Source organism: Pseudophryne corroboree, chromosome 11 (genome assembly GCF_028390025.1).
Source record: "Pseudophryne corroboree isolate aPseCor3 chromosome 11, aPseCor3.hap2, whole genome shotgun sequence".
Lineage (NCBI taxonomy): Eukaryota > Metazoa > Chordata > Amphibia > Anura > Myobatrachidae > Pseudophryne > Pseudophryne corroboree.
Window position 1 is genome coordinate 232,692,013 of NC_086454.1, and position 16,401 is coordinate 232,708,413.

General features: G+C 42.8%; 1 protein-coding gene across 4 annotated transcripts in view; it reads right to left on the reverse strand.

The window, feature by feature from the left end:
* Positions 1 to 16,401, reverse strand: part of FTO (FTO alpha-ketoglutarate dependent dioxygenase) — a 646,271-nt gene that overhangs the window by 279,334 nt on the left and 350,536 nt on the right. The window lies entirely within an intron of this gene.

A 16,401-nucleotide genomic window follows, 5' to 3' on the forward strand; every position in this document is an offset into this window, starting at 1 on the left:
ACATTTTCTTTGCCACTAATCATATAAGTGTGACCCGTTTCTATTTATGAATGAATTGAGCAGTATTCTGGAGGACACAGATAAATGTTTAGCATTGTTGCTTCCTTTGATAGGAGTTAGGAGTGAACGCAGCATTTCAAACCCAGGAATGTCTGCTGGTCCAGTTACTGATTTTCAAGCAAGGGCAGACATAGACAGTTTAATTAGGCAGCTCTGTAGAAATGTATCTTAGGGACTGCAGGCAATGAACTAGAAATGAGTGGAAAGTTGAATTTGAGACTAAAGGAAAAAAGAAGATACTTTTGATTGCAGGATTGCTCATTTAGCCTGGCGTCAGGCTGGCTGCAGGTGAGTGGGAGAACCACTATGGCAGAGAGGTGAAGTGTAGGGAGAAATCATTTATCTTATATTGGATTCTGCACACTGTCGCTACAGATTGAATGACAGCTTTCTGCTTTGTGTCTGCAGGGGGACCAGGACATCATTGTTTTCCGATCATATTTCCCTTCTCTTTCTCCCCCTTCTTTGAAACACGCCTCACTTAACATTCTTTGCAGGCTGGGAAATCTAAACAAGTTTATCGAGGTGGTGAGGCAGGAGGGAGTTTTAAGGGGGAAGAGAATTAATCAGCCATTTTTTCTTTCGATGTCAAGAGGTCAACTGGGAACACAATTGGTCCATTTGGATGGATCTGAAGGAGCCCCCGGCCTCCCGTCACTGGTAATTGAGTCTGTCCCTTTTGGTCAATGTTTCTGATTTTCGTATCCAATGTCCGTTATTAAGAAGAAATTCTTAATGTTATATTACACTGGAAGGAGCTATGGGAAACGGGTGCCCATCGTTCATGGCACCAAAGAGATAACGTCTATGTCTAGTTAACCTGTTTTTCCCCAGCCGAGAATTTCATAGGAAAAACATGCTACTATCAGATGTAAAAAATGGAACTTTAGGGGTCATCAACACATAATTATCAATGGCATATCACCACTTGTATGTCTGGTTCCATCATTATCGTGTGACTAAGTAATGTAAACCATTACTCAGACAATTATAAACATTAACTAAGACAGGTCCACGTGCTTATCAGAATCATTAAGGGAATAGCCTATAAAAGGGTGTTCTATCTATATTCTTCAAGTTTCATTGTAGCGTGGTCATAAAGAAACCCTAATAATGTATTATCTATTTTATTTCCGTTGGCATTATAATGATTCTCCATCGGGATTTAAATTAACCAGTGCATTCAGACCAAAAGGGTTAATGGGTTAATAATCAGCTCGGTGTCTCTCTTTTGCACTGCATTGCTGTGTAGAAGTAATATATCCAGTTACAACACATTATTAGGCCAAAGGAGGGGAATGCGGCCAGTCTGATGAAAGATCAAATTCTTTTGTGTATTCAATTGTAACTGAGTAGCATGGGATGCTGAGAACAGTGGCAGTAGGAGGAGAAGAAGGGGCATGTGAGAAGAACTGGCGACCCAAAGGTCAAAAAGCTTGTTAGGGTTTTAACTTAGTCAGCACACATACTCTGCTACTGTACAGAAGCATGAGCAAGGTATGAATATGCAGCAATACATGGTCAGTCTCTGTATTCCCAAGTGTGCACATTTCATTCTGCAAATTATTTTTCAAGGCTTTGATATTGTAGGAAACAAAATAAATATGTTTTAAATATAAAACATATAAAGACATAAGGGGGTATTTATCAATATTTGGAGAGAGATACAATTGTGAGAGATAAAGTACTAGCCAATCAGCTTCTGCCTTACATTTTACAGGTTGTATTTGAAAAATGACAACTAGGATCTGATTAGTTGATACTTTATCTCTCAGAATTTTATCTCTCGCCATGCTTTGATAAATACCCCCCATCATCTTAAATTTCATGGTTTTCAGATTTCAGTGAATTTCATTGTGATCACCTAACCACACATTACAGCTTTTGGGGATCTGCCGCTACATTAATTATAATTGACAGTGAAATGTATTTATTTTTTAAACAAATCATTACAAAGCAGGTGACAAAAGCGTCCTTGTTGCTTCAAAAGCAAGCCACGGTGCAAGTCACTCACTGGACCCTTGCACCAATCAGTCTAAATTAATTCCATTACTACCATTAGTCAACAGTAATAGGACTAGCCATCAGATCAGACCTTTTACAGAACCCAGAACGAAGATACAGTTGATTTTCTGGGGTCCCTGTCTTGGAAATGTAATAGAAAACCAACACAATTTCCATTCCAGAAATACAAGAAGTGATAATGAAAGCCAATTTGGTAAAGGTTCCAGTTCTGAAAAGAGTATTAGGCCCTACACACTGGCCGATGTGTGCGGCCGCCATGAACAATCTCGTTCAGTAATAAACGAGAAATTGTTTATATCTATCAGTGTGTAGGCACCAACGATGAACGATGCGCGGCCCCGCGGTCGTTCATCGTTGGTGCCGACTCGTTTATACCTGCAAGCCAATATGGACAATATCGTCCATATTAGCATGCAGAGCTATGGGGCCGGGAGACGTCAGGGAGTGAAGAGACTTCATACCCCCCGTCACCCCCCCTGCCGCCGGGTCGTCCGTCGGGCACCTCAGCCAGTGTGTAGAGCCCATATGTTGTGTCAAAGCCAATCCAGCCACAAATTATTAGTGTGCCTCAACCTGGAGTCTGCTCCAGAAAAGTTTCAAGATTGGGAAAACTGAACTAAAAAATCTAGGTAAGCTAAAGTACTTTATGTTTCTCAAATATCTTTTTTTTTTTTGTGCGCCAAGAAAGGTCAAGCCCAGTTGTGGGCAAACTCTCACAGTTGACAGCAATGCAATCAGCACATTTTAATAGGTTAGCACAGTAATATATACAGTGTAACCTAATATGACAGTTATTATCCACAGCTTACCCGGGTTAGGTGCCGGTCACATAACTACATCCCGCTTACCCAGCGGCTGCATCACAATCTAATAGTTTTAATTAAAAAGAAATAATACAGAGGTGTTGGTCCCTATTCTCTCCCAATTCACATAATAGCATGTCTACAAAGGACATTTTCTAAGAAGGTGATTACCAACAACAGAAAGAACAAAAAAAACAACACCAAAAAAACAAACAAAAAAAACACCTATTTTATTGTGGTGAGTGAAGCCTTATAGTCAAGGGGAAAAATAACATGTTATTACTAAGTCATTCATTTTAAAATCATTATTTAACTAGAAATTGGATCAAAATACAAATTGAAAAAGAGACTTAAACACGACAGTTTATGTTATTACTATGACTGTTTTACAAATCTCCTATCATATGCTGTTACCCCAAGGAGCATATATCTCTACAGACACATATATAGCAACAAACCCCAACATACTACCAGAACACAAAAGAGGAAGAGCAAAAAAAAATAACTGATATGTTATTTTGCAGCATGATAACAGCAATGGTGCTGCTATCGGTTTAAAAGAAATAGACATCTCTCTCTCTTGTATGTGTATATAAATATATACAGATGTGTCCTCATACATCTTGCCTCAATACGCCATGCAGCAGGAGGTAACTGGCGTGAGCCAGCATGCAGCTCCCGGGTAGCTCTGCTAACAGTGGGTGTCTTTTTTTGCCCAACACGCGTCTTATTCACATCGCTTTGAAAATAGGATGCACATGCAGCTTCTGCTGATTAAAATGCTATTCGGTATGCCTATATTCTGTGTGCGACTGTGGCTGTATCTGCATACGAAATGCTACATGACAGTGATCTCCAGAAAAAAACTGTAACGTAACATTTTATATGCAGATACAGCCGCAGTCACACACACAATATAGGCATGCTGCCTATCATTTTAATCGGCACAAGCTGATTGTGCGTCATATTCGCATAGCGATGCAACTTAGTCACATTAAACTGAAAAAGTTGCACATAAAGATGCTCAGCCCCCAACAGTGACGCCGCCGGCCGCCCACTTCAATGATGTTAAATGACCACACACCCTTTTCAGGGGGCAGTCCAGCACCCTGCCCTGCCTGATTCCTAGCGTGAACACTATATTCATACATATAGATTCACTGCATGTATATATATATATAAAATGTAGAAAAGAAACTGCGGCACTCCAATGAATAAATTTGTGTTTAGTGTGCTGTCAGGCTGAGCAAAGAAATAAGCATAGCAATACAAAATAACTTACCTAAATACTAAAGCGTCTCCCGCCGCTGGAGGAGGCCGGGTTCCGGCAACCGGCCTCGTGGTGTCCGTCCACTGTGGTCGCTTGCCGATGACGTCAGACCACCAGCGCCGGCAGGATCCCGGAAGCACATTGTGCGTTGCCAGGCAACCAGACGCCGACGACTGCATTGCCTCCCCGGCCCCCCACAGCGGCTGAAGGAAAAGGGAAAAGGGTTTATTACATAGCTTTACAGATGAGGAGGCCGAGGAGATCCTATCTAAGGAACCATGGCCCATTGTGGACTCCGACCTTTCAGCCGAGGAAATCTACCAACAACTGATAAAGTTGAAAAGACGCGAAATAGATTACCTAATGCATGGAGTCACCCTCACAAAATATTTCAAAGAGAAGATGATACCCAGAGGCTTCCGCTGCCGCAATGCACCAACTATTGGCCGCTTCAGTCCTGAATTTTGCCAGCAATGGATCGGGATTGTGAACAAATGCGGTCTCGATCTCATGTTGTTGGTGATTAAGGAATCTGATAAAGAATTGAATATAGTCAGAGATAAAATCCAGAAGTTTGAGACACCTAACGCTTCCACACTATCTGCTGACACGGGCACAGACTGGTACTCCAAGATTAAAATCACCATGGAGTCTTATCAAAAGGAGTTGACTAAATTTAAATTAAGAAAATATGAAACAGTAGTTCAAGATTACGAAACCAACCGGGTTTACCACTGGTTGATGGGTGGAGATCGTTCCTCGTTGCGACCGCAGAAGGGTGGATCGCGGCAGGGTTGGCGTCAGCGTCAGGAAAATAGGGGAAAGGAGACCCTAACTTCCAATAGCGACAGTGATTTTCAAATTAGAGACTCTGACGACCCTTTAGAAGCGACTTCCCTCCGTACAGAGGGATCCAGCAAGAAACTAAAAGACCAAGCCGTCAAGTCAAAGCCACCCGCCGCGGGGGTCAAAACACGCGGCAAATGAGAAGCACCCTCCCCCCCAAAAAAAAGATCTATAATCTCTCCTCCCACATCCTCACTGAGACAGAGGAGAAGGTCCTTAATAAGGGACTCTCCTTTGTCCCTACTAACCCACATAATGATCTACAGTGGAATATTGACCTCTATCGTTTCTCCCGGACGCTTCGCCTCCAGGAGCACTTTCAGCATTCGATTGAGGAATCCACCATCTCTCCAACTCAGCATTTCATGAGAAAAAGAAGTCGGTCCAAGTTTGATCCCTGTTCACAGAACACCTCCATCCAAACCTTCACCAGATTGATGGACGATTCCGGCCAAAAATTTGCTAAAGCTCAACCGATTCAACATTATAATCTAAGTAAACAAGAACATACCGCGTTAAGGAACCTCTCAGGATACAGAGACATTGTGATCCGTCCAGCGGACAAGGGGGGTGCTATCGTGGTCCAGGACCTGGGGGACTATATGTCTGAAATTGAACGTCAACTGGCCGACACTGCAGTGTATCAAAAACAGGCAAGATCAGAGGGCCATCTAGATGACACTCTCTTGTCAGCTCTTCAACAACCATTTCCGGTGAGTCCGATTCTATACACCGTCCCCAAGATCCATAAAGACCCGATACACCCCCCTGGACGCCCCATCATTTCCGCGAAAGATTCTCTATATCAACCCATAGCAATGTACCTTGATCACATTCTGCAACCGTACGTGATTCAACATCATAGATTAATTAAAGACACGACCAGCTTCCTTAATCGCCTAATCGACATTGTGGACGTTCCAGTTGGGGCTATTTTTTGTACTATGGACATTAATAGCCTATATACGTTGATTCCACACGCACAGGGGTTAGCAGCAGTAAGAACTTTCTACATCAATGAAGGAATTACCGACTTGAACATCGAAGTATTCATGCAAATTCTAGAACTTACACTCACCCGTAATTACTTTTATTACAACGGCACATTCTACAGGCAACTGCTAGGCTGTGCCATGGGGAGTAATGTTGCGCCCAGCTACGCGAACATTTACATGTTCTTCGAAGAAGAGTCCATGTTCTTTTCTAATCCCAGTACCATCAGGAACATTAAAACATACATGCGTTACATTGACGACTTGTTTCTTCTATGGATAGGTGATGAGGAGTCCCTCTTAGGCCTCATAGAGGCCATTAATTCAAGACCCTCGACCATCAGGATTACGTCAGTCCATAGTAAAACTTCCATTCACTACTTGGATGTTAGAGTATCCATCGAGGAGAGTAAATTGAGGACTGAAGTGTTCTCGAAACCGACTGATCGGAACACGCTTTTATTATCCTCTAGTTTCCATCCTAAACCCCTCAAGAAAGGACTGCCAAAATCCCAAATGATACGGGTGGCTAGAATTGCAAGCAATTCAACGATAGCAGCAAACAGCATCGATACTGTTATTGATAAATTTGTTGCTAGGGGGTATAATCTAACCGAATTGAAGAAGCAAAAAATGGAGGTGTTAGCCCTGGACCGGAAACAATTGCTCACAGCAAGAGGTAAAGATCAGAAATCGGTGATTCCTTGGAAGTTGGAGTATACAGCATCGAGTCAAGTGGGACAACGGGCAAGTCGTGCTCTCTGGCCCATTGTAGCTTCCGACAAAAATTTACCATGTTTTACATCTAAAAGGCCTATGGCTTGTTACACCAGAGGCCGGAACCTTAAAGACATGGTGGTCCATACGGACATCACTGGATTTGCGAAATCCATCTCTGCCCTTCATTTTTTGTCCAAACCTCCTGGTTGCTACAAATGCTCCAGATGTACTACCTGCTCACATATGATAACGGGATCGTCATTTAAACACCCTCATTCTTCAAGAACCATTCCTATCAAGCACACACTCTCGTGTCTTTCCACCTACGTGATCTATATTATTATTTGTCCATGTAAATTATATTACGTGGGCAAAACGATTCGCACAGCCCGAGAACGCATGGCGCTACATCGGTCGTCGATTGGGAAAGCTATCGCCAGTGGGAATTCTGATCAACCTGTGGCACGACACTTTCAACAAATGGGCCACCCTCTTTCCTCCCTTAGACACATGCTTATAGATCATGTCCCAGCCTCTTTACGAGGTGGGGACCGAGGTGGAAAACTCCTAAGATGTGAAATAAAATGGATACACCATCTCAATACAGTGTCTCCAGCGGGCTTGAATGAACGGTGTAATTGGAACATTTTTCTTTGATTTGCTAATTTTTTGCTTTTCATATATTCTCACCATGATTAGCGATGCAATTTCTCAGTAATAACCTTCTCTTCGTTATAACCTGATTTGATATGTCTTGTCATTACCACTTCATTGATATATCCTGTAACTATTGTGCCATAACCTTTTTCACTCCGGAGTAGCAGTGTTAATATGCATACTTTATTTTATAGTAGCAGTGTTAACATGTGTCTTGTCCCTTTTCCTTCAGCCGCTGTGGGGGGCCGGGGAGGCAACACAGTCGTCGGCGTCTGGTTGCCTGGCAACGCACAATGCGCTTCCGGGATCCTGCCGGCGCTGGCGGTCTGACGTCATCGGCAAGCGACCACGGTGGACGGACACCACGAGGCCGGTTGCCAGAACCCGGCCTCCTCCAGCGGCGGGAGACGCTTTAGTATTTAGGTAAGTTATTTTGTATTGCTATGCTTATTTCTTTGCTCAGCCTGACAGCACAGGGCTTGACAACGGTACCTGCGCGTACCGAAACGTTGCCCCAGTACTTGCTGTCATGATTTTTCACTAAACACAAATTTATTCATTGGAGTGCAGCAGTTTCTTTTCTACATTGCATTTTATCACTGAAGGCACCCTTTTACTAACAATTACGTTAGCACGAGTGCAGGTTCGTTATTGGGACTATATATATATATATATATATATATACACACACACACATATATATATATATATATATATATATATATATACACACATACAGTATTTGCAGTAGTCAGCAGCACTCCATACTAGGCAATACAAGTAAATAAGGCCGGTGCCCTCCGTATAACATCCCCAGCAGGGATGTCTCCAAACATAGCACACAGTCGGCGGCACTCACGGCTCCCTCAGCGGGGAATAAAACGAGGCGAAGTCACGAAGAGAGTCAACGTTTCAATGTTGTAGATAAAACATTTTCATCAGGACATACACATATAGATATGGGTTCAGTATGATTTACAGACGGTCACAATACCGACAGTCATTGACCTACAGGAAAAAATATCGACATGGTCATAATACCGACATTCATTATGCCAACATGTTCAAATTGCCGGCATAGTCATAATACCGTAATTTGAAATGGCGACATGTCAAAATGCCGACATGAGTATTTCTGGTTTTTATGTGTCAATGTCTACATAAGTCAACATAGGCACCGTCTAATTCCCCTTCCAGGTCCACTGGGATGGTAAAGTATGAACAAGTCTGTTTTTTGGGGAAAAATTCCTTAAAAATGCATGTCAGAATTTTGACATGTCAGCATTTCAAATGTCGGCATTCTGACTATGTCGGCATTTAAAACATGTCAGCATAATGAATGTCGTTATTTGGACCGTGTCAGCATTGTGACTGTCGATCACTGGCTGTCAGGATTATGAAAGTCAGTAAATCAACTGCTACCCATATATACAGTATATATATATATTTATTATTATTATTATTATTTATTAGCAGTTTCTTATATAGCGCAGCATATTCCGTTGCGCTTTACAATTAGAACAACAATTATAGAACAAAACTGGGCAAAGACAGACAGACAGACAGACAGACAGACAGAGGTAGGAAGGCCCTGCTCGCAAGCTTACAATCTATAGATTTGAAATGCTGACATGTCAAAATTCTGACATGCATTTTTAAGGAATTTTTCCGTCAGTATACCGACAGTCACCTTGCGGGCTCGCTACGCTCGCCACAGGATTTATTCTCTCTCTATGGGTGTTGTGGACACCCATAGAGGGTGAAAATCCTGTGGCAGCAAGATTCCGACGTTGGTATTTCAGCGCTAGTTGGGATTCCATTGTCAGCATTGTGACGTCCGGGATCCCGACTAGCAGTATGGTAACCGCTTCCCAATTTTAAATATATATATATATGCACATGTGCATTGGATAACATTATAAGAATTTTTTTTTTTAAGTGTCACATATGGGTTCTTGCAATGTTAGGAGTATAGGCTCAGTGTGCTCCTCGGTGTACTACCATTTACGGTGTACTAACTACAAGACTTTCTGTAGGCTGGTCAGTTTTCTACGTGTTTTAAAGAGATATGAATATACTACGATCAGTCTTTTCTTTTTCCCTTTTGTAAAGCTGGAAAACACCAGTCACCAAATGTTACTGTCAGAGGGCGGTTTAATTACCTTGGCACCCTCACTACCTCTAATCACCTGTCATTAGCAACAAGGCGGGCATCTGTTTGTGCGTCTGTCAGAAACGCCACCCGGGCTGAAGCCAAGAAGAGAGAGACGTTTCTTGATGACTGAGGTGGAGGAAAAGTCCCAGACGTAAGGAAAGGTCAGTATGTGTGAAGTCAGCAAGTTGTAAGGACGCTGTAATGGGGACAAGGTCCCTAAGCAAACTAACCTTTGTGGAAACTGGATACAGTAAGACTTCCAACTTACATACACGGATGTCAAAGAAAAATACATCATACGGACTCTTTCTTTAACACAGTGTTTTGGAAAAGACACTAATATATTATATCTATTTATCTATTTATCTATCTCTCTCTCTCTCTCTCTCTCTCTCTCTCTCTCTCTCTCTCTCTCTATATATATATATATATATATATATATATGTATATACACATATACACTGCTCAAAAAAATAAAGGGAACACTAAAATAACACATCCTAGATCTGAATGAAATATTCTTATTAAATACTTTGTTCTTTACATAGTTGAATGTGCTGACAACAAAATCACACAAGAATTATCAATGGAAATCAAATTTATTAACCCATGGAGGTCTGGATTTGGAGTCACACTCAAAATTAAAGTGGAAAAACACAATACAGGCTGATCCAACTTTGATGTAATGTCCTTAAAACAAGTCAAAATGAGGCTCAGTAGTGTGTGTGGCCTCCACGTGCCTGTATGACCTCCCTACAACGCCTGGGCATGCTCCTGATGAGGTGGCATATGGTCTCCTGAGGGATCTCCTCCCAGACCTGGACTAAAGCATCCGCCAACTCCTGGACAGTCTGTGGTGCAACGTGGCGTTGGTGGATGGAGCGAGACATGATGTCCCAGATGTGCTCAATTGGATTCAGGTATGGGGAACGGGCAGGCCAGTCCATAGCATCAATGCCTTCGTCTTGATGGAACTGCTGACACACTCCAGCCACATGAGGTCTAGCATTGTCTTGCATTAGGAGGAACCCAGGGCCAACCGCACCAGCATATGGTCTCACAAGGGGTCTGAGGATCTCATCTCGGTACCTAATGGCAATCAGGCTACCTCTGGCGAGCACATGGAGGTCTATGCGGCCCCCCAAAGAAATGCCACCCCACACCATTACTGACCACTGCCAAACCGGTCATGCTGGAGGATGTTGCAGGCAGCAGAAAGTTCTCCTTGGCGTCGCCAAACTCTGTCACATGTGCTCAGTGAGATCCTGCTTTCATCTGTGAAGAGCACAGGGCGCCAGTGGCGAATTTGCCAATCTTGGTGTTCTCTGGCAAATGCCAAACGTCCTGCAAGGTGGTGGGCTGTAAGCACAACCCCCACCTGTGGACGTCGGGCCCTCATACCACCCTCATAGAGTCTGTTTCTGATCGTTTGAGTAGACACATGCACATTTGTGGCTTGCTGGAGGTCATTTTGCAGGGCTCTGACAGTGCTCCTCCTGTTCCTCCTTGCACAAAGGCGGAGGTAGCGGTCCTGCTGCTGGGTTGTTGCCCTCCTACAGCCTCCTCCACGTCTCCTGATGTACTGGCCTGTCTCCTGGTAGCGCCTCCATGCTCTGGACACTACGCTGACAGACACAGCAAACCTTCTTGCCACAGCTCGCATTGATGTGCCATCCTGGATGAGCTGCACTACCTGAGCCACTTGTGTGGGTTGTAGACTCCGTCTCATGCTACCACTAGAGTGAAAGCACCGCCAGCTTTCAAAAGTGACCAAAACATCAGCCAGAAAGCATAGGAGCTGAGAAGTGGTCTGTGGTCACCACCTGCAGAACAACTCCTTTATTGGGGGTGTCTTGCTAATTGCCTATAATTTCTACCTGTTGTCTATTCCATTTGCACAAGTGCATGTGAAATTGATTGTCAATCAGTGTTGCTTCCTAAGTGGACAGTTTGATATCACAGAAGTGTGATTGACTTTGAGTTACATTGTGTTGTTTAAGTGTTCCCTTTATTTTTTTGAGCAGTATATATATATATATATATATATATATATATATAAAATGGTTAATTCATATGAGCATCATCTTGAAAACAATTATAATTTTAACAATATCTAATGTTGTCTGGATATTTAGTATTCTTATTTTAATAGCATGCCAAAATTATTGACATTTATGAAATTATCCATAAAAATGCGTATTTCTACACAACACAGAAGCTAATTACGAACACATACAATGTCATATTATTGACTTAATATGTATAACAATGAAAAAGCAACTGTTGGCGGACTTTGATGCTATCCCCCATGATGGAACACGCAGCTTAAGCACATGATCGAGCACAGGATTTCTTAGGACAGCACACATTCAGATGGCTTTTGATAAATGTATTCTTATCCTGGACCCAGATGAATATTATTTATGATAACATAAAAAGATTTAAACCATGTCCTTCACCTAGAAAAACAGGCCTGTGAGTCCCTCTATACATTATTCTCTCAGCCGCCAAGAAGAAGCTGTAATATACTCGCAGTTGACACAGAGCAGAGCACCTCAGATAAGATGTATTTGTCGCTGATAAAGACAGATTGCCCCAGCATTCATTCTCAACGTGGCTACAGCAAATACATCACCGCAGTGCTGGCTCTGGGAGACAAAGGTTTCCATCCGCATCATTTGCCTGGCTATTATGAGCGGGACATTCTCATGATGTATAGCATGAAACAAAACAGCACAGCTGTTGGCTTGTACAGGAAAACAGCAAAATACAGTGCAGCGTCCTGGAAGGTAATGCTTGGAGACAGCTTTGAACAGGCTCACCTGCTCTATCTAACAGATAACTGGCCAACCACAGAGTGTTTTACTGAATTACTACTGAGAGGCAAGCGTATAAAACTATTCAGGCACTTCATTTACATACTGACACAATGTTAAGTATGGCCTAGAATAGTTTACAAGCAAAAGCCTTCAGTAACAAACTATGGGGCAGATGTACAGTATTAACCTGGAGAAGGGATAAAGAAGTGATAAAGCAGTGATAAGCTGAAGGCGATAACGCAACAGCCAATCATTACGGATTTGAAAAATGACAGGAGCTGACTGGCTGATGCGTTATCACCTCGCACTTATCACTGCCCCAGGCTTAATACATCTGCCCCTATGTAAGACAGAGCTGCCCCTATGTAAGACAGAGGCAAGAACATGGATACAGCTGATTTTCAAAATGTGTTGCTATTTATAATGTTATGCACTTAACTCTGATACCAAACTATAAGCAATGTAAAGCTACCTTCTGCCATGACAATCAAAGAGGGCTTGCTGCTTAAGTTGTCACAGCCAGGGCAGGGGAGAGCCTCACCTGTTCAGTTTGTCTACTGAAGTCACCAGGGGAATAAAAATGGACAATATAATGAGGGTTGCAGGCCAAATACCTTCCCTATAGTGTAAACTTAGCGCATCATGCCTTTACAATGCCGCCTTACTTCGCTGACAGCAGCAGCTGCACCACCTAAGCGAGATGGATTGAATTTTCATAACCAGCTCCCAGAATTACATTTTACCTTCAAAGATAATTTATGAGCCGCTTGGGTGCCCTGGAGAGACAATATGCTTGGCTGTAAAATTAACTGTAACTGGCTTGTAGGGTTATAATTAACACTGGGAGGGAGGCCGGGGCATGTGGAGTGTAATTGATGTTGAAGGCTGGAGAATGAAAGGGGGAATGGCTGTGTTGTTAGTAAAGGTAGTGCGTCAGAAACCATGTGCGACAGATGACAGCTAATTACAAATCAATGTCTTCTGATGGGTTAAAAATGGCCTCCCTGTGTTTCTGTGTCCAAAATCTGCCATTTTGTTGGAATGGGAAATGATATGACTTAGGAGAGCGGATTTCTTTAGCAGAGACTGAATGCATTGTATTGTACAGGGGTGGCACTGCTAAATGCCAATTACCTGATGCTATAAGCAGAGCGCTCTAAGATACAAAGCTGACGAGATCTTTAATGATGTTATTACATAGGATATAGTCACTAAAGATGATAATTTCACCAAAAATTCTAATTGATGCTATCCGCTTAACATACACTGCTTCCCAGAATCCCTGCTTCCTAATGCTGTTCAACACGTTCCATTGAATGGATTAATACACTCCAATATGTGCTACAGGAACAGGAGACAATGTGAAACACAATTTGGCTCCCTGTGTCGGGCACTGGTGTGGACAACCACTATTTGTTACAATACCTGCTAAAAATAAATGCGTAATTGAACAAGTCATTTTTCTCTAAGTAAGCAGTTCAGAAACATCAATATGATAAATGTGCAGTTAAACTGTGTTCCCAACTTCATTCTCTACAGGTCCAAATGTTGCGCTCCATTAAAATAATAGTAATCTAGGCAAGCTTGCGCTAAAGAATAACAAGGATAAATGTATGCAGTGTAGAGCTCCAGTCAAGGCTACCTGAGTACCTACACAATCTCTGGTGACTCTCCTGGGAGTGTTATTGATGTAGATGGAGCTTAATGTCACTAAAATTAACATGATTGCCAGTAGAGAATCCAGGGACTCAGGCACTAAATGTAATTATATCTAAGTTCTTAAATCCATTGACTAGGGAATTTAGAGCTACAGGACAGATAGTGGAGGAATATGTCACGGGAAGCTGTATACAAATGATTATGGAAGGTGCAATCAACGTGACTGAATACCTAAAGACAGACTATAAGCAGCCCTTGACCTTATTTGAAAGACTGATGTGCAACATGAAGAATGAGACAAAGGATTTTTTCATGTTAAAACTGCATATAAGCAGACTTGTAAGGAAGATTTACCAGTTTCACATTTCAGTCCAGACATCATTATTGTCATACAATTTTTTACTTCTGTTCATAAGAACTGGCTACAAATCTTGAACAAATTTGCTGGGCAGTAAAATTATAATGATCCCGACTAAATGCAAATGATCAGATATGTTGGAAGTGACCAATACAATATCATGTAATACCAGGCACAACTTCCCCCCAACTATTTAATTTCAACCAATTTTGCCATGTGTAGACAAATTAGTGTGGCAGTACTTTGGATATCAAGCAGTATGGCAGGATAACAACTTGCGTGCCTACAACAATCTCTTGCATGTGTTCGTCTCCAGATGACGTTATTTGTACCTTACATGGACTGAACTTCATATCTTGTTCATAATGATCATTTACAAAGAACACATGAACTAAAAATACAGTTCACTAATAAGGTCAACAAATTATACTGCTGACATTTTGGGTGAACAGTGCTTAAAAAAATAAGATTTTACTTACCGATAAATCTATTTCTCGTAGTCCGTAGTGGATGCTGGGACTCCGTCAGGACCATGGGGAATAGCGGCTCCGCAGGAGACAGGGCACAAAATTTAAAAGTTTGACCACTAGGTGGTGTGTACTGGCTCCTCCCCCTATGACCCTCCTCCAAGCCTCAGTTAGGATACTGTGCCCGGACGAGCGTACACAATAAGGAAGGATTTTGAATCCCGGGTAAGACTCATACCAGCCACACCAATCACACCGTACAACTTGTGATCTGAACCCAGTTAACAGTATGACAAACGTAGGAGCCTCTGAACAGACGGCTCACAACAATAACAACCCGATTTTTTTGTAACAATAACTATGTACAAGTATTGCAGACAATCCGCACTTGGGATGGGCGCCCAGCATCCACTACGGACTACGAGAAATAGATTTATCGGTAAGTAAAATCTTATTTTCTCTGACGTCCTAGTGGATGCTGGGACTCCGTCAGGACCATGGGGATTATACCAAAGCTCCCAAACGGGCGGGAGAGTGCGGATGACTCTGCAGCACCGAATGAGAGAACTCCAGGTCCTCCTTAGCCAGGGTATCAAATTTGTAGAATTTTACAAACGTGTTCTCCCCTGACCACGTAGCTGCTCGGCAGAGTTGTAATGCCGAGACCCCTCGGGCAGCCGCCCAAGATGAGCCCACCTTCCTTGTGGAATGGGCCTTGACAGATTTAGGCTGTGGCAGGCCTGCCACAGAATGTGCAAGTTGAATTGTGCTACAAATCCAACGAGCAATCGTCTGCTTAGAAGCAGGAGCACCCAGCTTGTTGGGTGCATACAGTATAAACAGCGAGTCAGATTTTCTGACTCCAGCCGTCCTTGAAATATATATTTTCAATGCTCTGACAACGTCCAGCAACTTGGAATCCTCCAAATCGCTAGTAGCCGCAGGCACCACAATAGGCTGGTTCAGGTGAAACGCTGAAACCACCTTAGGCAGAAAGTGAGGACGCGTCCGCAGTTCTGCCCTGTCCGAATGGAAAATCAGATATGGGCTTTTATACGATAAAGCCGCCAATTCTGACACTCTCCTGGCTGAAGCCAGGGCCAGTAGCATGGTTACTTTCCATGTAAGATATTTCAAATCCACCGATTTGAGTGGCTCAAACCAATGGGATTTGAGAAAATCCAAAACTACATTAAGATCCCACGGTGCCACTAGGGGCACAACCGGGGGCTGTATATGTAGTACTCCTTTTACAAAAGTCTGGACTTCAGGAACTGAAGCCAATTCTTTCTGGAAGAAAATCGACAGGGCCGAAATTTGAACCTTAATGGACCCTAATTTGAGGCCCATAGACAATCCTGTTTGCAGGAAATGTAGGAATCGACCCAGTTGAAATTCCTCCGTCGGGGCCTTCCTGGCCTCACACCACGCAACATATTTTCTCCAAATGCGGTGATAATGTTGTGCAGTCACCTCCTTCCTGGCTTTTACCAGGGTAGGGATGACCTCTTCCGGAATGCCTTTTTCCCTTAGGATTCGGCGTTCAACCGCCATGCCGTCAAACGCAGCC